The sequence below is a fragment of the Symphodus melops genome (genome assembly GCF_947650265.1).
Source record: "Symphodus melops genome assembly, chromosome: 4".
NCBI lineage: Eukaryota > Metazoa > Chordata > Actinopteri > Labriformes > Labridae > Symphodus > Symphodus melops.
In genome coordinates this window covers 14840063-14864968 of record NC_136694.1, presented here as the reverse complement: position 1 = coordinate 14864968, position 24906 = coordinate 14840063, and the positions used below count along the sequence as shown (strand labels likewise).

At 41.7% G+C, this 24906-nt stretch overlaps 1 protein-coding gene across 1 annotated transcript in view; it reads right to left on the bottom strand.

Annotated features, from left to right (window-relative positions):
- Positions 1-24136, bottom strand: part of foxp4 (forkhead box P4) — a 138006-nt gene extending 113870 nt beyond the window's left edge. The window contains exons 1-3 of the mRNA XM_079342554.1: positions 23340-24136; positions 22782-22905; positions 12760-12844 (exon numbers count right to left, since the gene is read on the bottom strand). The gene's annotated coding sequence lies outside the window, so the exon portion shown is untranslated. The remainder of the gene's footprint in view (positions 1-12759; positions 12845-22781; positions 22906-23339) is intronic.
- Between the last annotated feature and the right edge of the window lie 770 nt (positions 24137-24906).

Below are 24906 nucleotides of genomic sequence, written 5' to 3'. Positions count from 1 at the left end.
AAGGAACTATACACAGTGTACAGGCCTGCAGATCTCAAACACAGATAACGCTGACATGTGCTGTGTGTGTGTGTGTGTGTGTGTGTGTGTGTGTGTGTGTGTGTGCGTGCGTGAGAAGGGCTTGTCTGTGTATGACTTTGGCGTGTTCTAATCTTGATTTATGTTGTACTGTGTTTTTTTGCCGTGCTGTATGTGTGTGTTTGAGTGAGTGTTTAGGGGTGAAAAGGACGCTTTCAGGTACCCTGCGGCCTTCACATATATGTGAAAACAAAGTCCCAGGCCCCTGGGATAAGCAGCTGCAAGGATGATTGACTGACACGTGGCTCCACCCTGATGCATATAGTGGCATATATAGGAAACAGGAATGTATGTGGGGCAGCTTAAAAGTCAACAAATACCTTAAAGAATTTGAACAAGAAAAGCTGAGAGACAGACTGAAATAACAAAGTTGGATGCAGTAAAGACTTTTTTTTTTTTTAATACTGTATGTACCGATAGTGTATGAGCATGCACTAACAGACACTGACAGATAGTTGGAAACTAATCACAGTGATCTCTGTTTACAAATTCAGAATTAAAATCCCCAGAAGCATATGGAAATCTGACTGACTTATGTATCAGAAGTGTTCTAGTTTTTTCCACTCTGAGTTCTCAGGGTTTTGATTAAAAAAAAACACACATAAAGCAAAATCCTGGGACCCTTCAGAAGTCCTCTAATGAAAAATTCATTTCAACAACTATTGAAAAAAAAAATATTAATGCAAGTTAAGCGGTTGTGTCTCATACCAACGTCATTCTTGTTTTTGAAGTTGTCAGTCAGACAGTAAAGAAAGGCAACAAACAGATGAAGTCTTGGCTGAAAGTTGTTCATCACTAAATGCGAGCTAAGCCCTTTGATGTCACTCTAAGAGATTGTATTTCTGTCTGCCGATAGCAGATTCGTTAAGAGAATCATCAAACCTGAACCCCTTTTGCTTTTGTGACGTCAAATTATCTGGGGAAGGCCTGTGCGATAAAACGATAACGATTGCTATAGATGCTATAGACTTTCCTCTGCCTTGTCCAGCACCCTGCACTGTTCTTACAATTGTGAAATGTTCTTCTGTTTAAGTGTAGTCTGTCATGTTCAGACAATGATAAATAATTTAAACCACAATTAATGATCATCATGAATCATCATCATCCTCATGAATTGATAATTATTGAAGTCCACTGATAAGAAGATTTCTACATTTATTGTGAAAATATTTTTAGCCATATCTCTCAGCCCTGGGGTGAAGCCTGACTGCTAAGGAATGTCTGAGAATGATACTATTACCTTTTTAAAAGAGCGGAAAAAACCCACTTATTACTGATCTGAAAGCTGATTAGGATTTTCTTTTAGCTGAAATTAAAATATAACTCAAGTTGAATTGTTTGCACTGATACATCCATGCATAGGTACCCAGAAAGCTGCTTCTAATACAGCTCGCTGTCTCCTTTGCTAATACAGGAGCTGCAGAGTGTGCTAAGAATGATTTTTTTGCTTTATATCCAACCATCCATTATCTTTACAACGTATCCTGTAAAGGGTTGCAACAGGCTAAAGCTGGGCAGGTCCTCATCCTATTACCTGAGCTGACAGACAACTACTCAAACTCACAAAATCTACAAGCATTCAGGAGTCATCAAATAACTCAAAGAGCATGTTTTTGGACAGCGGGTAGAAACCAGAGAATCCAGAAAGCACCCATTCTAGGACTGGGAGAACATGCAAATTGTGCATTAAAAAAATGCCCCTATCCGGCAAGAACATTTAAATCAGTGCTAGTGCTAACCACTGCACTGCAACAATACTCTTTCTGCATTCAATCTTTGTTTGTTTTTTGTCTTTTTAAAAAACGTTTCCAGGTCGGGGAATATAGGAAAAAAATTAATGTGGATACATATCTGTAATAGCACCATAACTGTTTGATAATACAAGTACAGTATTATGTCAGCTTGTCTTGATGTCTACATGATCACACTTGCAGATATTTAGTGTAATTCTTTACAGCCAGAAATGGCACCACTCATACAGAGAAAAAAAAAAGTGAGGCATGTGGAGGAGAGAGAATCAATCAGTGTTCAAGGGCCTGTTGATTAGACATTCTACTGCCTTCTCCATCTTCGTTAGGCTTTAATTAATTCATAATACTCAAACAAATTACCTTTGCATGGATGAAAATTACACCTAAATGTGGCGTGGCAGTTTGGCATTTGGTGATTAAATTATCTCTGGAGATTGTGGGAGTTTGATAGAGCAGCATTGTCTTGATGGAGTCATGTAACATTATTAAGTTTGAAATAACAATCCTCTCATTTCCTACGTGGGGCCATTTGTAACACAGAAGGGGAGGAATGCAGTGAAGTCAGGAGAGGTTTGTAAAGACAAAGTATGGTTTTCATGTATATGAACCAAACCAAAAATCTGTAACCTTTCACTTGTAAATTACAGGGAAACCTTTTGTTTGACTTTGAAGTACTTCATGGTATTTGGCTATTATTCTGCTGCCTGCAATTCTTTGTGAATGAATAGATTGTGGCATATACTTTTCTTTATTTAAAATCCACTTTTCACTGGAAACTGACTTATCATATAGAGAGAGAGCAGATAGTACCCCATCAAACTCTAAATGTGTGTCTTTATCAAACCCACCTTCCTTATTGGCTTTGTGCACCGGACCACCAGTGTGGGGAAATCAGACAATGAAGTATAATAATAAAGAAATACATACAATAAAAATACTTCTCCACAATACAATCAAACAGCCTTGGAGCATGAAAGAAAGCAGGAGAGCTCAGCTTTGAAGAATGATAACAGAGTTAAGGAATTGAATGGCCAGGAGTCTTTTCTTCTCTTTTTATAGGTTATAGATTATGGTAAGCAGATAGCCGCACAGCTTTATCTTCGTCTGAGCCACTCTGTTGCTACTTCAGGTGGAAGCTTATAAGAAGAACCGCAACCGCACCCGTGCGATCTCATCCTGCCTTTTGTCCAGATGTGGGTGCTCACCCAGACAGACAGGCAGAGATAGTTAGCATGTGAAGATGTAGCACCAGCAACATTAGATCCATGCTGTAAAGATGCAACGTCCACATGTGTATAGTGTACATTTTCTACGAGTAAAGTCTAGTTTAACAGCAGGGCTGGTTTAAATGTTAAAAAATATGGTCATAGACTTCTTTTGGACATCAATATTTGCCACAGTGACAAATGTATAAGTGTCGATTTGACGGCTTTTTACAGATAAACTTAAGTGTTTGGTTTATACACAAACACTGATGTGACGGTGGTCCTGTTTGTATAAAGTAAAGGAAAAAAAACAGGAGACAGGATGAGGGGGCTGCAGACAGAGCTACAGTATCTTTGAGCTCAGACAGTTGTTCGGTCATCAGTTTGCTTGGAGGTTAAGATATCTCACTGAAATTATCGCAGCTTTCTTTTTGCTTTTTTTTTTAATCAGGATTCACGTTTTTATGTTAAATAACGTTCTCTCTCCTATATGTTTTTTGGTGACACGTGATGTTTCAGAGAAGGGGCTGCTGGCTGAGCTGCGGCTGACACAAATATTGTTCCCATTAATCATTTCGTTTAAACACCTCCTGTGGCTCAAATTCTTCAATAGATTGAAAAAAATGTAGTAAAAAGAAGACGAAATATGATTCAGCTTTCACTGTTTGGTGAGGATGTGTTAGTACATGGACATCAAGTCACCATACGGGTTTTGAAAGAATAGCTGGGAATGCGTTGATTCCTTTTCTTGCAAAAACGTTGGCGGTTTTTTTTTTGGGGGGGGGGGGGGGGGGGGGGAATCTCATCCGAGCTTCAATGACGCAGACCTTGTCTTGCTTTGTTGCAACAATTTCTTAAGCAAATTGCCTTGCCAAAGGAAATGGGCAGGTAAGCTTAAAATCCACCTTTTGAATCATGTTGTTATCTTTGTTTGTGATAGGTTGTTGGAACTATCCCAATCAAGCTTTAATAAAAAGTGTGAGTGTTACATCTTTTATAATGCCATTTCATCCAAACCCTCTAAAGTGATGAAACGTATGAGTGACATGAAGGTAATGCCCATATTTAAATATGTAATATTCTGATAACTCATTCTCTCCTGAGCGACTTAAGTACTCAGTCTTTACTCTATTATCTTCCAAATATACAAAAGGAAAAGCTCAAATCTACCATCACAAAGCTCACTTTGTTGTCAGAAATCCGTTTCATTTACAGGCCTCGAGCCCTAAACTTTAGCAAACAGCCCAACTGAGTAAATCATACAACAGCACACAAACAGAGCAGTAAGCTGTTTGCTCGCTCACAGCTTGTGCGTATGAATGTACTGTATGTGTGTTTGTGCACAATATCCTGTTTGCTCTCTCACTAAAGGCATTGTAGAGGAGAAAAAAAAAAAAAAAAAAAACCCTCCTCCGCAGGCAACAGGAGCCGCCGTGTCAATTATCCTGCCCTGAACCTGCGATCTCCTCTCGTCTCTCCCTCTCTCCTCTCTGCCTCCCATCATCCTCTGCTCCTCTAATAGGCCCGCTCTCAGGATGATGAGAGGACACGCTCTCCTCTGATGGCAGCGCAGCACAGCTCACAATGCTCTGTGTCAGAGCAAGATTAAGACGGGGCAGAGGGAAAAAACATTCCCATCAGACGTAGAAGGCTTTCTGTGTGTGTGTGTGTGTGTGTGTGTGTGTGTGTCTGTGTGTACTGAAAGGTATTAGACTATCAGGTATTGTTCCTTCCTCAAAGGGAACATGCCAAACATGGGGGTGAGATACTAATAAACACAGACATGAATACAAGCCTCTTTACTACAAAGTGTAGGCAGGCACACACACACACACACACACACACACACACACACACACACACACACACACACACACACACACACACACACACACCCGGGAAGGATGAGGAGAGGAAACGAGGGAGCACAGGAGAGACAGAGAAAGAGAGAGAGAGAGACATAGAAAAGGAGAGAGAAATAGGGAGAGAGATGTATAAACTGTCAACACTGTCACGGAAAATGGCCCTCAAATTAAGCCGAGCGTGTGGTTCTACAAGGGACTCTGGGAAATTGCCTTTTATCACATCCCAAACAATGGGCCGTCTGACAGCGTTGCGTATGATAACACACACACACACACACACACACACGCACGCACAAACGTCTGACGGTGCTATGCCTGATAACTCCGCCAGCCGCTATTTACATTATTTCTCCCTCTCTCGCACCCTCCCTCTGTCTTCTTCAGCGACTTTTACTGTCCTCGGCAGCCGCATGCTTTCATGTGGTTAATATCATGCAAAATAACAGCTTCTTATTTTCCCCCCATCGCCCCCCCCCCCCACCCTCTGCATCCCATCTTTAATGGGGGCTAAGCGCTGTAAGCTGGCTGAGCGCAAGGGCCTCTTATACACACACTGCTCTGGTTATCTCTCCTCTCTGTTTATCATTGTTATTATTATTAATGCTCTGCTGTAACCGCCGAGCGCAAGACAAGAGGGGAGCGGAGGAGAGCGGGGGGGGGGGGGGGGGAATGAAGAGGAGACGAGGCGGTGGAGGGTGGAAGTGTCCCTGTGATGTGATGCTTGTTAAATAAACTGCTATTTACCAGCGCAACAGTGAGATTATTTACAAACATGCGCCATTACGCTCCCCCCCCCCTTACTTTTCTCCTTCTCCATCCTCGTCTCCGTCTCTCTCTTTCTTCTTCCAGTCTTCTGAGTCATGCGTTTGATGCTCCGCGAGGGCCACGCTGGTCCGAGGATTATGACTCGTGTGATGACAGTGTGAATGAAATGCTCCTCGGCTGTACTGCACGAGGATGAGACGCCTGCAACATGTTGTTATCAGAGGGGATTTGTAATGCACTGAAGTTGGGGATAATGAGGGAAGTCTCTGTGAACTGTAATCTAACACATACTGTTCTGATACGACACATCTAAGAGCAGGCCTCTTCATTTCTCTGTGCTATTCACTGTCAAACAGGCCGTACATTAAGTCGGGAGACTTTATATGTGTTAAAATGTATATACGTAATACATATATAATTATTATTTTTTTTGATTACATTACAAATAAGTCCTACTACTATATAAAGCTGATCGGTATAGTGAACAGCCAGACAAAGAGAGACAAGGGTTTGTCAGGTAGATTGTCTCAAGCGCTGCATTATGGCTTCTCTACAGATGCTTACTCTACTTTATCACTTTTTATTGGTAGTGAGTGAACGTCCAAGGGTCTTGCAGAGCCTTTAGAATACGAGTCACGGCGTATGATTAGATACAAGTATTCGTCAGCAGAGACATTTCTAATTGTGACACTAAAGAGGTGACTGAGAACAACGACCCTATAGGGCCGTGCCTTGGTGGGGATTCGCTGTGCAGGTACCCTGGGGGGAAACAACTCCAGGAGGTCCGACATCCAAAGTTTAGACAGCACACATACTTATACATCTCCAAATCAGGTTTTATGACTCTGAGAGCAATCATGTCGGAAATCTAAATCACCTTCAACCAAAAATTTGATGAGCATATTGAAAACATTTACACTATTCATGAAGCATCAAGAAAGACGGTGTGCTCCAGGGCACCAGTAGCCTAGTGGTAAGTGTGCGTGCCCCATGTACGGAGGCTCCTTCATGCAGGCAACCCAGGTTCAAATCTGGCCTGTGGCTACTATCCCGCATGCCATTCCACTTTGTGTATTGTATGTAATGAGGTGATTGTGAATATTTCCATCACGAGGTATGAGAGGAAAATCAGGGTCTCTGTCTGTTTAGAGAACAATTAGCCTGGCTAGGAAAGGGTTCCATCAGTCATGTGACCCATGTCTTGCATCTTATAGTGATCTCTGGAGACTCCAGGGGCGGAGGAAAGCTGGGTGTCGACGATTACACCCCACTTAATATTCATCATCCCCCTCCGCCCATTCAGAGGTTCGAGAGAGGCTCCATTGAGATGTTTCTGTTTGAAAACTCCACCCCTAACAATATGCCTGCCATCCCTCCAAGCTGCTCTGATGGGCTCTCGCTAAGGGGTCGTTTAGAGAGTGTGTGCACGTGTGTGTGTGTGTGTGTGTGTGTGTGTGTGTGTGTGTGTGTTACCTTGAAAGAGAGCGCAATACAGCCTCAAGGGCCTTTTCTTAACACCAGAGGGAATGAAATGAAGAGAGAGAAAGGAGGAGGGAAGTGAAGGGAGAGGGGAAAGGGCAAAATGAAAAAAAAAACTGGGTGATTGGACGATGCTGACAGTTTTATATGACCCCCTGGGTCTGTGTAGCGCGCGCACACACACACACACACACACACACACACTTAGACGTGGATGTTCATATATGTTTTGGTGTTATCATTGTGATACACATACAAGCATCAGACGTACCACACGAAACAGAAATACCAAAGTGTGTGTGCATGTTTGTGCATGAGCGTGTGCAATATGAATCCTCAGCTCACAGGCCCATTCATATAGCCAGTGGCTTGTAAGCGACACCTTGCATGTAACCTGACCCTCAAGGAGAAAGGTGGAAGGGGAGAAGTCTGATCTCAAAATCACTACACACAAACTTCTGTTAAAAACACGTGCACACACAAGCAAACACACAAAGGCTCATTATCTCATACGTGTGTCACTGTAATTTCATGAGCTGCATAGGGGTCGCACTGAGAGTATTGAAAAGGAAAGCCTGCAGGAGACTCGTGTACAGTTTTTTTTACACTCCCCCCCCCACCTTTCTGCCTCACCTGCTGAGTCCATTAAAGAAACCTGAAAGTTTATCAGACTAATGTAGCGTTAGCATATACAGCTTTTGCCTGTACCGCGCTCTGTTCTCCCTATCTCTACCACTCACCGTGCATAAAGCTCGCTATTACTATCTACCTGCCATTCACAGCGGATGGGCCCCGCTAACGATGCTAATTAGCAAGCGAACACAATGCACGCTTCATCTCTCCTCCCACCTGTCAGAAGTACAGCCTCAATAAAAAAATAAAAAAACCCAGAGAAAATAACTTTCCTCTCTTTCTACCCTCTCCACCTTCTCCTCCTCCCCCTCCCACCCACCCTCGCTCTTTTTCGTTAGCACCGTTTTATGTTTTGTTGCGTTTTTGCTGTGAAACGCTCCAGGAGAAAACTTTGCTACCTGAGCCTTTTGTGCGTGTGTGTGTGCTGCCTACAGTGCCATTGTGTTTGATAAGAAAATGGGAGAGGGAGGCATGGAGGGCGGAGGAGCGAAATAAGAGAAACTAGGTACAAGGAGATGGGGAAATAATAATAATAATAATAATAAAAAGATCTGGTGTTTACAGTTGTAACCTTGTTTTCTGCACCGTGCGGGTCTGTGACAGAGGACAAAAAGATTTAAGTCGGACGAATGTAAAGGACAAAGAGATAGCAAGAAAACACAACACCAAAGGTAGAGACTCCTGACCACCCTAACCCTACACACCACATCCCTGTTAGCATCTTTATCCCTCATCACACCTTGAGGGCATTCCTCAGTTCATCTCGCAGATGAAAAGAGTGAATGTAGCCTTTCTGATGCTAAATAGAGCGGCGTGTTTCTGCTCCCCAGAGGATGCAGAGTCCCGTTTCATCAATTCAGCCAGCTGCCCACACACAAGTAGTCGTCGAGTGTATGTGCGTGGGCTAACGCATGTGTGTGTGTGTGTGTGTGTGTGTGTGTGTGTGTGAGCAGAACACATTGTGTAAGTGGTGGTTAGAATGCGACAGCAAAAGCTGCTCTCCAAAATGGTACTCATATTCTGAAGGGCCTACAGGGTTTCAGTGGCGCTTGCTAACGAGGCATTCATACTGATCCATTACAGAGTAGCACACGCACACACACACACTCACACACATATTTTGAACCCACCCATAAATGATGTTCTAACAGCAAAACCACAGTACAAAAACTTCAGTAAACAATGTCAAAAATTGATCCTACAGCATGCTGACCTAAAGCGTACAATGTTGAACATAAAACGAAAAAGAAAAAATTAAAACCAGCGTTGTTCATGTTCAAAATATTGATACGTGCAATCTTTGGATAGAAAGTGCACAATCAGCCTCACGAGTTCTTGTTCTTCTCACGATCATTCATAGACTTCATCCATTGAGGTTGTGTTGCCCTTGTAGCCAATCAGACAGAGCCTAACATCTGCTAACATCCCTGTTAAAGTGTCAATGCTTCTTCTCCGTGACACTGCTGAATTAAGTATGATGTTTGCCTTTTAATTTTGCTTCACCTCACACTTCAGTCTCTTATATCAAAGTCTGATGTATCTGGTGAGTTTTCTCAGCAGTTTTCTGGCTTTGATCAAAGACACTATTCAGTCAGAAGTAGGAGGTGTATAATTAAAGAACTCCTCCAGCAAACTCGGTTAAAGACAAAAGATAGACCTTTATTCATATTTTTTGACAGCCTTTATGCTTTTACTCCCACTAAAGGTATCAGAGCACACGGAAGAGATTCCTTGTTGTGTACAGACAAACTCTCCAACAATCAGAGACTAAGTGCTGCACATTAGGTGAGAATGTGCTTGTTTGCGATTGACCCGAATCATACGAGGGATCAGTCACAAACAATCTTAAAGTTCGGATGAAAACGACTCCACTCAGTGAATTAAAGCGATTCTAAACAGTGAATACTAGGTCATAGTCTCAGTTGCTCTTAGTGCGACTGGATTTATCAAACATGATGAGATAAAGCAGACTTTCCCAGTGTTAGTGTAAGGACACAGCTCCATTCACAGACAGGCTAATCATGATGTCAAGTCTTTAAATGGAACTATGTTCATCATTTTCATCTGAACTTTAAGATTCAAGCTAAATGCTGCAAAATGTGCACACATATCACATGATTTTTTTAAGTTCAAGTTACTTTAAAATATGGTAAAAATGTGCATGAATAAAATCATTATGTGCAAGAACTCGTACTGGTGGCTTTCTGATTTAGTCTAATGCAATGCTAAAGCGTCTGAAGGTCCTACTCCTCAGCTAACAACCAGTCAGACATCACTTCAAACCACCAATTAAAGACAACGCGCACAGGCAAAGACATAAACAAATAAGCATTCCAGTTTGTGGGAGAGTCAACCTTGTAATAAAAAAAAAAACGTATTTTTACAACCCTATTTTTTGTCTTTTAAAAATAAAGATTTTTTGGAGCGATGTGACCCTTCCCGATAAATATTTTAAAATTGTGAGAGAAAAAGTGACATTTTATGTTTAAAAAATTGCAGCCATCTTTAGTCTTGGCAAAAAAAAAAAAAAAAAGAAGAGAGACAAAGTTTGTCTGTTCAGGTTAAACAGGTATTAGTATTCTGCTATGTAAACTATTGTGTGTAGGTGGAGAGACTGGAAGGTGTGTGTCTGAAAAGCTGGTTTTCTTTGTTCCTTTTTGTTGGCAACTTCCTTTTGAATCCACTCATTAATTGCACACTTCTGTCTTTTATTTTCACGCCGAGTGCATTTGTGCTTAATCCATTCTTCTTTTTTTGTGTTTGAATATAATGTTAAAAGTGTATGCTTTTGGTCTTTTTACACTTATTTATATGCAGATATTATTAATTTGACACCATGTCAGAGACCCAATGATAAGCATTACAGTGAGCAAATGAGAAGCTAGTAGTTTAGAACAGTCCCAAATGTGCACTGCTCACTGGTTGCTGGGTTTGATCTTTGTTTCGCAGTTCCTTTTTGAAGTTCATATATATATATATATATATATATGCATATGATGTTTTTTCAAGGAGTTATTTAGGAAGCATTATCATTGGAGTGATTCTGAACTGAACATCTTCACTCGCTGTGATTGGCTCATAGACCGTAGGCTGCAGGCTGAGTCCTGGAGATACTCACAGAAGTGCTGGTGATATTCAACATATTCAACTTAATAAGTAATCAGCAGCAAGTACACTGTAGTCTGTTGTGTGATTCAGAGTTATTAGATTGATTGAGTGTTGGCTGTGATCTTAATTTACTGTTTTAAGATCATTTGGCCGAGACACAGTGATACAGGACCGTGTTGTCCCAACCACCGCCCAACGCACAGCCACCACCATCTGACTGTGGTGCGCCACAACCACCGCTATCCTCATTCATGCACGGCCCGCTCCGACCTCCACCTTTGTGGCGAGGAAGTGTGGACAACAGGAATCCAAAGGAGAAATCCTTCCTGCATATGATCAGATATGCTCTTTTGTAAAGCGTCTCAAAATAACAGATGCTATGAATTGGCGCTAAACAAATAATGACTGATTGCTTGATTGATTGAAAAGTCCCTGTGATGTTGTTCTCCATGTCAGCACCTGTGTAGCCTTTTATCTAAACATATTGGTTGTTTAGAGCTAACTGTTGCATACTTATTAATCAGAGCTGGGCTCGCGTTAATCCATGATATGTACATTGAAAATCATGAAGGAGAATTTCACTTCTGTGGCTGTTGTTAACGTTACATTGCTTTCTAGAATCCACTTTCGCCAATTCCAATCAGCTCACTTCATTCGCTCCTGACTCTCCGAAGAGACGAGACTGAAACCCTCTTGTTATCCCTTTTCTTTTCAAATGACACATCTTTATCATGTGTAATCATTATGATTTCCACAGACACTAGAGAACGTATTCAAGTCGAAATGGGTCATAATTGGCATCTTCTGGGGACCACCTTTAGGAAGTTCAATCATGTGGCGAACAACAAAAAGCACGCAAGTCAAACTCACAGGACACGGAGCAGCAATCAGTGCACACATGCATTTAAAAGGTGTTTCCAGGGTTGTTTTTATGACTTAATCCACTCGAGCAGCAACACAGAGCAATTTATGAGTATCAAACAGAATGTGGTTTAGAACAAATCTCCCCACAAGAGACAAACCAGACACTGGACGTGTCCTTGTGTGAGCCAGTTGTTTAAATCACATGGAAATATGGATGAATATATTTGAATCCATGTGTAATTCTCACTGTGTTAACACTGCATGTAAGTACATGAGCTCTGTTTGACTGACTGGAAAATCTGACTTTACTTAATGTGAGTTGTATTTTACCTGTTCTCTGTATATTTGTCTCCTTTGCTGGGAAGAGTAATGAGGGTTGATATGAGGGAAGTAAGTAGCTCTCAGAAATCTTTCAACTCCACTAATTCCTCTAAAATATCCCATCATGCATGCACACATCAAAGTTGGTGGTTCACTATCTAATTTTAAATCCCATTAAGAAACAGTTTAAATTTTAAAAACGGTTTCAATAAAAACACTGCGACGCGGCAAAACAATCTCCCAAACTGGCTACACCATTCCTTAAAGAGTCTCACACTGTTCCTGAGGCACAAAGCAGGAGCCAGAGATAAAGCTGGCTATATATAACCACTGCAGTCATTATACATTATGTATACACTTTCAAGTTTAAATTTGGAGAGGGAAAAAAAAATTCATAGAAACTCCTCAAGTCACAAACAACTTTCAGTGGTTTCAATGAGAACATCCCATTTTTGAGTTTCTAAACGCAGCATTGCAAAACTGTTCCATCTCTTTCATCGCAAGGTCAAGTACTCTAAGTACAAACAATGGCTCCAGCCTCACAGCGAACTCCTAAAGTAGTGGCGCGCACGGATTCTCTCTTTGTACTTTGCGATGGCAGAGTGTGGGCGCGTGTGCGACAGACTGTGCTCTTTGTGTCTGCATCTTTGTGTCTCTCTAAATCCTTTTAAGACATTGATTTCTCCTTACGATGGACACAAGGCTCCAAAAGGCGACAGAGATGGAGCGATGAATGGCTGCTGTCCTCAAGCAGAATCCTTGTTTTCTCGTCTTTCTTTGATGAGGTCAAAGACGACAACCCGGATCACAGGTCATGGAGCCATATAGGATTGACATTAAAAAAAAAAGAAAGACACAATAAACTCATTTGACTCTTTTCACTCGGTCTCTAGCTGCAATCACTAAGAAATATTGGCTGCTTATGTCAACCTGATATAAACTCCAATCTACTCACATACACAACACACAGGCACAGGTAAACCTCACACACTCTGCACACACATACATGGAGTTTTTAGTGGAAGCACTGTGTATAACGATGAATACTGTATATCCTAGAAATCCCCACTTATCCATGTGTGTATGTGCTTTTTGTGTCTGGTCAGAGGTCAGTGAGAGAGGGGCCGGGGAATGCTCGTGGAGCACAAAACCAAATTCCAGCTAAACAAAGATCTATCTGTGTTTTCTGCAAAAAGAAGTCTTTGGGAAACAGTGAAAGGTGAAAACTCTGGCCTCTGTCTGGATGACTGCATGTCAGATGCATGCTCTTCTCTCATGTTCTCTTTTTCTTGGCTAACTGCTGCTCCAAAAACAAATCTCTTTCCTCTTGTTTCTGAAGAGAAGTGTTACATGTTTTTACCCCTTTTTTTTTTTCCCCTGAGTCAACCCTTTCCCGATATCCTCCCACCTTGTGTTTTCTGTTTGTGCCCAAAGAAGCTTGTTAGATTTAGTCTTAAATTCACTCGCAGTCCAGCCAGAGCATATCCTCATGTGCGTGTGTGTGGGTTGTTTGTGAAGTGTGTGAAGTGTTTGGGTGCATATGTGTGTGTGGCCCTGCTTTGGAACGCAGAGGTCAAGAGGAGCCGACCTTCCCCCGAGGCCTTAATCTGGCGAGGCGGAGAGGGGGGGGGAGAGAGAGAGAGAGAGAGGTGAGACACACAAACAAATACACAGTCAGGCGTTGAAGGGGTTTCATTATAGAAGCTGTTTTTTTTTCCATGTAGGTTTTGCTCATCAGGATAATTAGTGTTGATACAGACCCATTGTGTACCTGCATCTACACTAATTATTCTGATGAGAGCAGCAGTCAGACAGGTTTCCCCGAGTGCAATTATGATTATCATCATGTGTTGAGACACAAACGTGCATTCTGTTGGTTGGGGAAGGGTTATGTTTGTTTGAACATGAAATGTGTTTTTCTTGGTTTTTCTGGCAAGTTCCTTAAACGTGGCAGTGAGTTGGGTTTTAATGGGAAGTGTCAAAAGGTCGCTATGTTTCTCTTTCTATCCAATAAAATAAAGAATTTCAATCTTACCATTAAGAGTTCAGATTCGGGTCCAGGCATTTGAAAAATCAGAAACACAATCCTCCACCAACACTGAGTCATGCAGGAACAAAAGAACACACACATTCACACCTGCTATCCCCTTCCTCTCTGTTATTGAACTGCTTTTATTCTCTTGGCCTTACATTTTTCCTGCCCCCCCCCCGCTCCCCGTACACTCTTGTCTTTCAGACTAAACAAATGTAGCTTGGCTGGGAAACAAGCTCTCCATCCAGATGCTGTGTCTCCCTCTCACTCTCTCATCCTTCACTACATGTCCTGCACACCCCCTCCTTTTCGCACTGACCTCTGACCCAGCCACCCTCTTTGTGTAAGGAGTGCCGCAGCACCTCTCCCCTTTCCTATTCAACAACACTCATTCATCCCCCCTCCCTACCAGGAAAGTTGAGAGTTGCTCTTCTTCTCTCGTCAATACGCTCTTGTCTTGAAGGGGGGCCGGCCATTGCTTAACCACTGCGCAATTTGGATAACTCTGTTGTCTTTACTTTCACAAGACCTCTGTCAAAGAGCCCGGAAAATGAGGGAGTAACCTTTGCTAAAGAGAGACCCAATCAGACTCTATAATCCCTCTGCCTTTTATCAAGTCAATCACATACTTCGACTGAGATTAAAAAGACACTAAGGATTTTGAGCTTCTCTCATACTGACACCGATACTGGCATCAATATCGGCCTTCCATACTGATACTAGCATCGGTATCAGCCATCTATTCTGATACTTGTGATATTGTCATCAACTTTAGATACCGATAATGGTATCTGTCTTTGATGTGGATACCAGTATTGGTGTTGGCCCGTGATACTAATAACACTGGAAACAGCCTTCGATATAAATGCTACGTTCAATATACCTGGGATCTCTGATATTCAGACAGGGAATGACATCACTCTTGAGTAAACCGTGTTCCACTCGTACCTCCAGGAGTACCTTTTTTTTTTTTTGATAGCTAACACCTGACGATAAGAATACACTCAGTGATGGTTTGCACATGACAACATGTCGACAGAGAGAACTTGCCTGATTGTTTCATCACATAAACAGAGGACTAAGCTGCTTATAAACAGTACTTACAGCTTAAATCATGCTGGATTTTAATTTGGACTACTGAAGTTGCATCGAGTTTCCGATCCCGCTTCAGGGGGACCAATACTCGACCAATACTCAATGAGGATATTGGCTCTTTGAATAACAATATCAGGAAGGTAAAATGGTAAAGTGACATCTCTGGTACGTTTTTAGAATCACTTTAATTTGAACTGAATACATACTGACAAATCATATTAGAAGATTGTGGCATGAAAAGTCAGCACCTAGGCAGTATAAGTGATGACAAGGCCCACCATGAGGGTAGAAGTGAGGAATCTCATGTTCAGTTCTAACTGTGGCTTTTTCAAAAATGAGTGGGCCCACCACAGGACAGAGAGAGAGAGAGACACACGAAGACAGTCAGAGAGAGAGAGAGAGAGAGAGCAGGAGAAGTTTTAAGCCCTGTGGTTATATTTCCCTGGAGCGTACCCAAGCTTTACAACTCCATTAACTTCTCTAGTACAGATTTTAGACCGCTTCGGCCCAGATTTGTTCTGAAATAAATCAGAAATGGAGGAAAGGAAAGCCCAAAATGTTGGTCCCTAAGCAGCTTTGGTATAATTCCTTTCACTGGCCGAGGGGAAAGGAGCCAAATATTAGCACGACAACGTATCCTGCGACCAACAGCCTAAACAGGGCCACCCGAGACACAAGAGCGCCCCGCTGGCTGACCTCCTTGTTTAATGCCTTAACTTCTTCCTCTTTACCTATTGCTTGAATTCAGCACCAGCAGCTTGTGTTTATGGTTTGTGTGTGTGTGTGTGTGTGTGTGTGTGTGTGTGTGTGTGTGTGTGTGTGTGTGTGTGTGTGTGTGTGTGTGTGTGTGTGTGTGTGTGTGTGTGTGTGCTCCAGGGTCGCCAGTGATTCCCTGAAACCGGACTTCATTTCAGCGCTTTTCTAAACATCACCTTTTAAAGCTCATTCCCGAATAAAAGACAACATGGAAAGAAAAACAAGACAGCAGCAGAAAAAGGAGGAAATGTTATTTAAAAGGTACCAGACCGCAGCATTTTCCACTGATATTATATACTCCCTGCCCCAATCCAAAATATATACGGGCCGCAGGCCAAGAATGTAAAAATAAAACACATAGACTCAACATCTGGAGCAAACTGAACAAAACCCTCTTTTAATCTGCACTGAATACTGCATTCTACCTTTGTACCTCTGGCCCGTCTCACTCACTGACACACACACACACACACACACACACACACACACACACACACACACACACACACACACACACACACACACACACACACACACACACACACACACACACACACACACACACATTCTTCCTCGACCCCACCGTCCACATGGTTGTGAACTGCAAATATGTGCAGATTTTAAAGGTGTGAACATAAACCACCCACGGAGAGTCTGTAACTTTAAACTATGAAATAATCTTATGAGTAAAAAAGAAAACGTGTTTAAAAGTTTGAGTGTACGTCAATGAGTTGATACGACTTGAAAGAAATATGTGAGAACTGTAATATTTGGCTGCACTTAAACAATAGATTCAAAAGGATGAAATTCAATAAAGGATGTTGAGAACAGATTTTTCAAGTAAGCAACTGATTATTATTTTTTTTTTTTATGTTTAGGTGTGACGTCCCGTTTCATCCTGGCCCCCGACCCACACCCCCACCCACTTGATAGACTTTAGATTGCAATGTGCTTGTAATCTACACACCAATTGACTAACCATACCTAGAAAAAGACTGCATGAAAGAGAAACAGAGTGCATGTGTTTGACAGGTTTATCTTTCTTTATAAGGATCGAAGGTCCTCATGTTGATTTGTTGCATTCATTCCTTGGATTTATGTTATGTGTAAAGATACAGATTTCCATAGGGTTTAGTTTATGGAGCTTATTTATGTCTCTCCTAAGTTTAAATGATTATTAAACATGTGCATCTGTTTATGTGTGGGTCAGCATCCCACTCCTGACCGAGCTGAGCTAAAGAGCACGCTAAGAGCTGAGTAAGTGGTGGGTTTGATTCCTGCCAAGGTCCAGGTGGAGGGTGCCAGACACAGCAACCACTGAGTACTGCACCACTGCCAAGCCCAAGGACCACTCTCATAAAATGCATTCAACTTCTCTGCTCCAACAGAAGTTCACTGCGTCCATCTTTATAAATGCATCTTGTGCAGCCGAGCCTTAAGTGAGGCACAAAGAATCTCATTATATATTCTAGTAAAGCAGGGAAAGTTTCCAAAGATACCAGATAAGTCAAACACTGTCAGCGGGTATAACATGATGCAACAGGAAGCTATAACTTTTACATACAACTGGGACAAACTAGGATCTGGAGTTGGATTTTCTCACTAACTAAGTTTGCCTCAAAGTCAATGAATACATGTAGAAGTGCACTTCACCGTTCAGTTGAATATATTTTCCAATCTCAAAAGCTGGACGGTAAAGAGTCAAATCAGTGTTGAAAGGGTATAAAGAAGGAATAGATCGTGTTTAAGAGGTCTGTGAACTTCTCAGCCTGACTTTCCGTCAGATGTAAGACCTTTCTTTATGTAGTAAGAAACAGAGTAAAATAGTGAACAGTTCAATCAATCATGACGACCTCTGTAATGTGATTTGAAACCTGCAGTGCCAACATTATAGACCAATGAAACATCTACCACAGTATAATGGGAGTCTTTGGTATTCTGCTTTTATAATGCCAGTCATTTAATATGTGAACGACCTAAGTATATCAAAGAACTGACGGAAGATATGTTTTGTTTGTGGAATAACAATAAAATAAGATGGAGAATAAAGCAAAGGTGAGTATTCAAAGTCTTTTGAGCTTTACTAATTTGTTTTCCATGTACATTTTGGGAGCACTGGTTGTCTTGTGGTTAGTTTGCATGCATCGCTGTAGTCCCTGTCCGACTTCAGACTCTACCCACTGCCCTGTCTCCAAATAAAAGGCCTCAAAATAAAAGGCTCAGATATACCATTTTAAAAAGTGCATATTTAAATGCATTTAAACGTGCAGTATGTATACCCCCCCCCCCCACACACACACACACACACAGACACACACACACACCCACACACACACAGGGGGCTCTCAATCAGAACAATAAGGATGACGTTGAGGCTGGCGGGGGAATCATGGGAGTGATTCTCTTCCTTCTACTCCATCCCCATCCACGATCAATACAAACCCTGAGTTTACCGTTGTCAATACGAATTGCCGAAACCAACATAAGGAAGAAAACTTCAATTTAGTGTTTGTTTCTTTTTTTTGTTTCATTGACTAAGTCACTCTAACACCCATAATGCATAGAATGTGTAAACCTTGAATAGTGCTGGTTGTGTTACTGTTTGCCCCTTAACCTTAACATGTGTCAAACAACAGCAGAGTATTCTGAGTGAGGGAGAACGATGAGCTGTGAAGATGACTGTGATCCTTCATTCATGTCAAACTCCGCACACAGACATCAAGGTACACAAGAGAGCCTCAGAGTCTGCTCACACTGATAGAACTGTCAAGCCTGGTCAGGTTTACACGCACAAAGACGTGTGTGCATATCAGTGTGGTTTTGTTTGTGTGTGTGTGTGTGTATGTGTGTGTGATTGTGTGTGTGTTCATTTCTCTGGGAGCATCTGATAACCTTTAACCTGTAAACTCAATCCAGCTCTGCAGTGACAACAGAACACAGAGAACGTCAGGACTAAACCTCAAAGACAGCAGTTTAAATGCACCCCCTCCTATTACACGCTCCTCCGTGATTACATTCACACACATACAGGATTAGACAGTGGATATCAATAACCTCAACCAGAGGCGACTATAGCGTTAAAGAATGCCATCTTGTTTCCATGATAACCAGTGCTCCTCTGGTTAGACCCTTAACTAAGCTTGAAACATTAAATGAATTGACTGCAGAGAATGAAGCCAAGTTGTGATGTTTAAAATTATAAAGGTAAATCTGGAAACACATTGCTACATTCTTTTAAAATAATACAGGGATAAATGTAACTTTTGATGTCCGCTAAATGGAGTTGTTTTTTTCTTTCTGTCAGGAGATATTTGCTTTGCTGAAGAAAATACTGAAGCGAGAGTCACAGACTGAAAATGTAATCTCGTTCGATCAAACAGGCGTTTAATAAAATATGTTATAAACTCATAAAGCCTAATGTGATCACAATACTCGGTATACAGTGAATGTTTAAAATGTAAATATCACTTGTGATGTCAAACAGTAAGTTTGACATCACAAGTGACTTACTTACCTCCCCCCCTTTAATTTAGGTTTAAACTGTTGTAATGTTTGAAACAAAACTCTGCTCTCAAATCATCTTCAGTGCATTACTACAGAATCAAAAAATAAAAAAAGGTGTATATTAACATCGTGATGGTGCAAAAACGAGGAAAAAGACAGATAGACCAATAAGAGGACTCATACTTAAAGGAAATACTAAATAATAATAATAATAATAATAATAATACAAGTCTGGTACCTTTGTAGTAGATGTAAATAATTTAAGAAAATACTGTTCTACTGCATTAAAAGTATTAATCTAAGAGTAAGGTAACGCAGGGAGCTTATTATCAGACACTCTTGGTTTTACCCTCATTTTGAAAGTCTCACTGTATTTCTGATCCATATTTAGTCGCTCTGCCGCTCTCTCTCTCTTCCTACATATCTATTTTAAAGTTTAATCTCCACCATCGCTCAGCCCGTGTCTCTCTCCGTATTTGTCTCTCCCTCCTGTCCACCCCTCCTCCTCCAGCTTCAGTTAATTCATGAACAGCATCATGATTGAATATTAATAATTCACATCAGCTTTCCCTGATGACTCATTACAACCCTACAAATGGAGAGGGAGGGAGAGGAAGAGACAAGAATATGCAGATGCAAATATGAACACGCACACAGAGAGAAAAATATAGAGGTACTGAAACAAAAGTTTTATTTTCTGCTTTGCTTGCTTCCATTTAAAAAGGCTGCACCCTTGACAAACAGTTACATGAACATGCATACGCACATAATTATTATTTCTTCCAACCAGCAACGGCAGAGGTGTTGGTGTGAGGGTCAGGGGATGGTGAAATGGAGAGAAATGAAAACAAATTATTATTAAATGCCTTTGAATGAATCTTTTGAGACAGTTTTACAAAAGGTGGAAGGGGGGCGAGTCAAAATGTAACCTTCCTCTTCAGAAAACAAAAATTAAAAAATAAAATTTATTGTAGGCGTGCGTGTGTGGGAGTGTGTGAAGGCTTAAATGTACGCTCATAATGTATGAAGGTGACATCTTGAGAGAGTCAAGGTAAACTCAGATTGAGTACTGGTCACTGAATAACAATATGTTATTAAGCCAATTATTAAATATGCAAGGAGAGTAGTCACATTAAATGAAGAGACCCTGAAGACCTTGCAAAGGTGTCCATTGAGTCAAGAGGACTCAATGGAAAAATGTGGCTCTGGTTTTGGCAATTATTTATTTTCTTTAAAAGAATTTCATGTTCTCCTTGGGTGCAGGATAAAAAAAGCTGTGTGTGTGCTTGTTTTTTTATGACACACCATCAGAGACGAATGACATCAATCAAGTGAATCAAAATTCAACTTTAATTCAGCTTTAAAAAATGTATCTTGCTAAATTAAAAAAAAGACATGGGACAAAAAAAAAAAACATGTTTCAATCCTACCCACACAAAAACAGTCTGACACACACACATACCCACGCTGTTGCACATCCATTTAGCCCCATTAGCGGGAAGCAGAGTTGAACACCTTGCAGACTGCGAGGTGTGTGTCGATCGATGAAGGTTAAACCCAGGGTTCAAATATAAACAGCTGGATAAGTCACAATCAATAGCTCCTATCCCCTGGCAAGTGGTCAATACTTCCACACCCTGACCCAGTCAAAGAAGAGAGAGAAACACACACACACACACACAGAGAAGGCTTCAGTTCCTGTTTTGTGATAAGGATGTTAATGAATATATACGCAGTCACACACACACACACACACACACACACACACACACACACACACACACACACACACACACACACACACACACACTCCGCTTTGAGTTGATAACCTGTTAGCCGAGCGGTGCTTACTCAATAGACAGCCAAGCAGATATAAAAAATAAAAAAAAAGAAAGAAAACACACAATGGATTGTATTGATTTTCCTGCCGTGCTGGAATACCTTACACTGACTTGTCCAAATCACCATTTTCAAACACATGAACATGAATATTGCACGCACACACACGCACGCACATACACGTAAAGCAACGTAAAGAAACCTATAGCATCTTTTATCACGCACATCCTTCTTTCTTCCTTTAAATATTGCACTTTTCTCTCTACCACCAACTACAGTAGCAGGCAAAGGTGCCAGGAAAAGAACACTACTCCTTGTGTGTGTGTGTGTGTGTGTGTGTGTGTGTGTGTGTGTGTGTGTGTGTGTCTCGGTGCTAAGCCATAGAGGAGATGGACTCCATATGCAGAGTGTTTTCACAGCCCTGAAGGAAATCATGACCATAGCAGAAAACCCACCAGCTATTTCACGAAGGTCTCATTTGTCTGTGTCCTTTGTGTGCGTGCATCTTGTGTGAGGGAATACTGTAGGGGTGTGGGCGTTATTTGTGTAAGCCTGTGTGTGTTCCTCAGTGTGATTTCTGTTTCTGTACGGCATGCCCAGTGTATCACACCCACCTTTCTTTGACCAGCAGAACATAAAAATATACCTTACTTTCCGTTAGCATTCCAGACCCAAGCACTTGGAAGTGCGTGCGCTAGCATTTGTGTGATGAGTGTGTGCATTTAGATTGATAGGTGTGTCTTCCATTTGCAACTTCTCAAAAGTAAGGTAGTCAAGGCCAAGAGGGGCACTGTGGCCTCACACTAACATCCAAGCACTAAGACAATTACAGCAGCAGTAAAACAAATTGTCTTTCCATCGATACTTCTAAAGCTTTCACTTTTACACAGTTTGCGCCTTAGATTACACGTGAATATTAAAAACGATCAATCAAGAAAGCGACGGGACGGGTCAGATGGTTTGTAACCAAAGTTGTGATTGGTGGCATCGTGTTTGTTTGCCTCGTCAGTCATCGTGCAGTATTGTAGAATTGACAGAAAACCCTCCGCAGCTCAGGACTGAATTAGAACGTGGGGGGACCAGGGGACATTTCTGTGGTTTCAGTCTGCAATAGACACTGACGTAACTTGCGCCCCTGTCATGTCTTTATGCCTCCGTCACTGCTGCACTCTTCGCTGCAGCTTTGGGCTCAAAAGCGACATCTGCAGGCGTGGAGGTCGTCGTGGTTTCAGGATTTATTTATTTTTTTTGTCATTTTAATGTGTCACAGCAATTTTGTTTGGTACTTCATTTTGTCACTTCTGGAGATTTTGAAATGAAAAAACCTACACACATGCATATTTACTTGTTGAAATAGTGGAGAGAGAAATGGGGACACGTATGCACAAATACTAAATGGCCCCCCGCATAAGTCAGTGATGGGGTTGCCCCCCCACCCTTATGAAAAAGCCTGGACACACTCCTGTTGGTCACAGCAGTCTCTCACCTTTTTTTTGTTCTTTTTCCAAGTTGTCAAAGCTATCAAAAGCCATCATCGTGGGAGAGCGTCTTCATTTGGTTCTCACTGCTTCTTCAGAAGAGAGAAAAAAAAAATCCACCACCATTCCCACCTAGACACGAGAGCGGAGGAGATTGGTTGATTGTTACTAATGCAGGCTCTTGCAGAGAGCTTTATCAAGGCAATAAAAGTTGGGAGCTGGGAGCTATCAGTGATGTCAGGCTTGCTAATACAGCTCAGTCTGAGCCACGCTAATCATTTACAGCAGCGGTCTAAGCAGGGCACACAGCTCTATGAGCCCACTAGCATCATGATCCTGATAAGGAAGTGCTGCCCAGTTTGTCGCCTGTCTGTCTGTCTGTTTGCTGTGCGTCTCTCTGTGGAAATCTAGACTTTTTTGAGAAGGAATTTTAAGATCTGTGAATGGCAAATTGCAAGAACATATCCTGAGCCTCAAACAAGATGTACATTTGGGATGCATTTAAGGTTGTGCGATATAAGTTTTTTATAAAGGACCAGATGTGGAGGACAGGCATCAGTGATTACCTAAAGAGCCTTAGACTCAGGAGACAGCCGGTCTTTATGATAGAATCAATAACCATTCATGGTTGGCTGCTCTGGAACTAGCAGTTTTTCCTGTAAAGCACACGGATCAATACAGGTGATTATCAGAGTTAACCCTTCCCTCTCTGTCTCTAATCTTTTAGTGTCCAGGCAGCGAATGTTTAGCTCGATATCCACTGATAAGGAGATTCTGAAGATTAAAACACATACTGACAGATACAGCATTGGAAGACGGATGATTTTTGGGGAGACTCTTGGAATAACGTTTAACATTTTTCACTTTTTCAAACTTTTTTCATTCTTCTTGGAAGTTAACGTTGAATCTGCTGGACGAGCGGGCATAGACACAAATGAAATAATGAGCTGTTGTTTCCATTGTTGTTAGACTTCCCTGAAACATTCACGTGTGGGGTATTGTGTGATTCATACGATGATACCCTTTTTTGCCCTGAGTTGACTCTCAGGTCGACCCCTCTCTCTCATTAGCTCTGACCCTCCACAACCTCCTCTCATCTCCAGTGACACGCGGGTCAACCCAAACACACTAATTACCAAGAATCTGAGAGCGTCAATGTTTATGAGCTTAAAAGAGGCAAACAATAATTAAAAAGGAGGGCAAACAGTAGGCCTCTAAACTGTCTCATAATGAATCCTTTCTTACTTATTATATACTCTAAAGTTTGCTTATAGAGGCTCTGTATGTTCACACTCTGGATGACTCTTGGTTCAACAACAGGTGGGAAGGAGTGTTCAACTTTTATCTTCTTTATTCAAATGAAAACACCAAACTGTTTGCATGCACTTCCATGGCACATGTGTCCAGGGATGCAGAGATATACACGATTTGCACAAGCTGCTGCACGGCTGAATGTTTTAATTCCCCGTGCAAACTGTTTGCCCCTGTGTATGCCTTATGGACATTTACTGTGTCTGCACGACCAGACACACACACGCACACACACACACACACACGCACACACACACACACACACACACATGCACACACAAACGCACGCACGCACACACGCACACACACACACACACAGAGTCTGACAGCGCACGTCACAAAACATCTGATTCTCTTTATCACCACTGCTTCTATTTCACACTGATCCAAAATAGACATACTTGGAGAACCTCAGCCAAACACACACATGCACACATACACACACACTCTCAGATCCAAAGTGCCTCCAGAACAAACAAAAAAAAAAACAATCCCAAGCCCTGTTTTTTTTTTTTTTCCTCCTGTCTCAGCCGCCTGCCTATTTCACCAGCAGAATGGTTTACGTAGCAGAATGGAGTGAAAGACGCGCACGCACTCCAAACAGCACACGCGTGTCCACAAATATAAGCGTTCATACCTAATCAATAAGCCTCCTAAACCCCTAATGGCACGATCGGGCGACGCACGGAGAAACTGAAATAAAGAGGGCAAAAATAATAGCGAACGACAGAAGTGTTCTGCAATTCAAAGTCAGTCAAAAACAATGTATATCCTGGAACAGTATGGTGCCACTAAACAAAAGCGCATTGGTTGGCAGCAGAA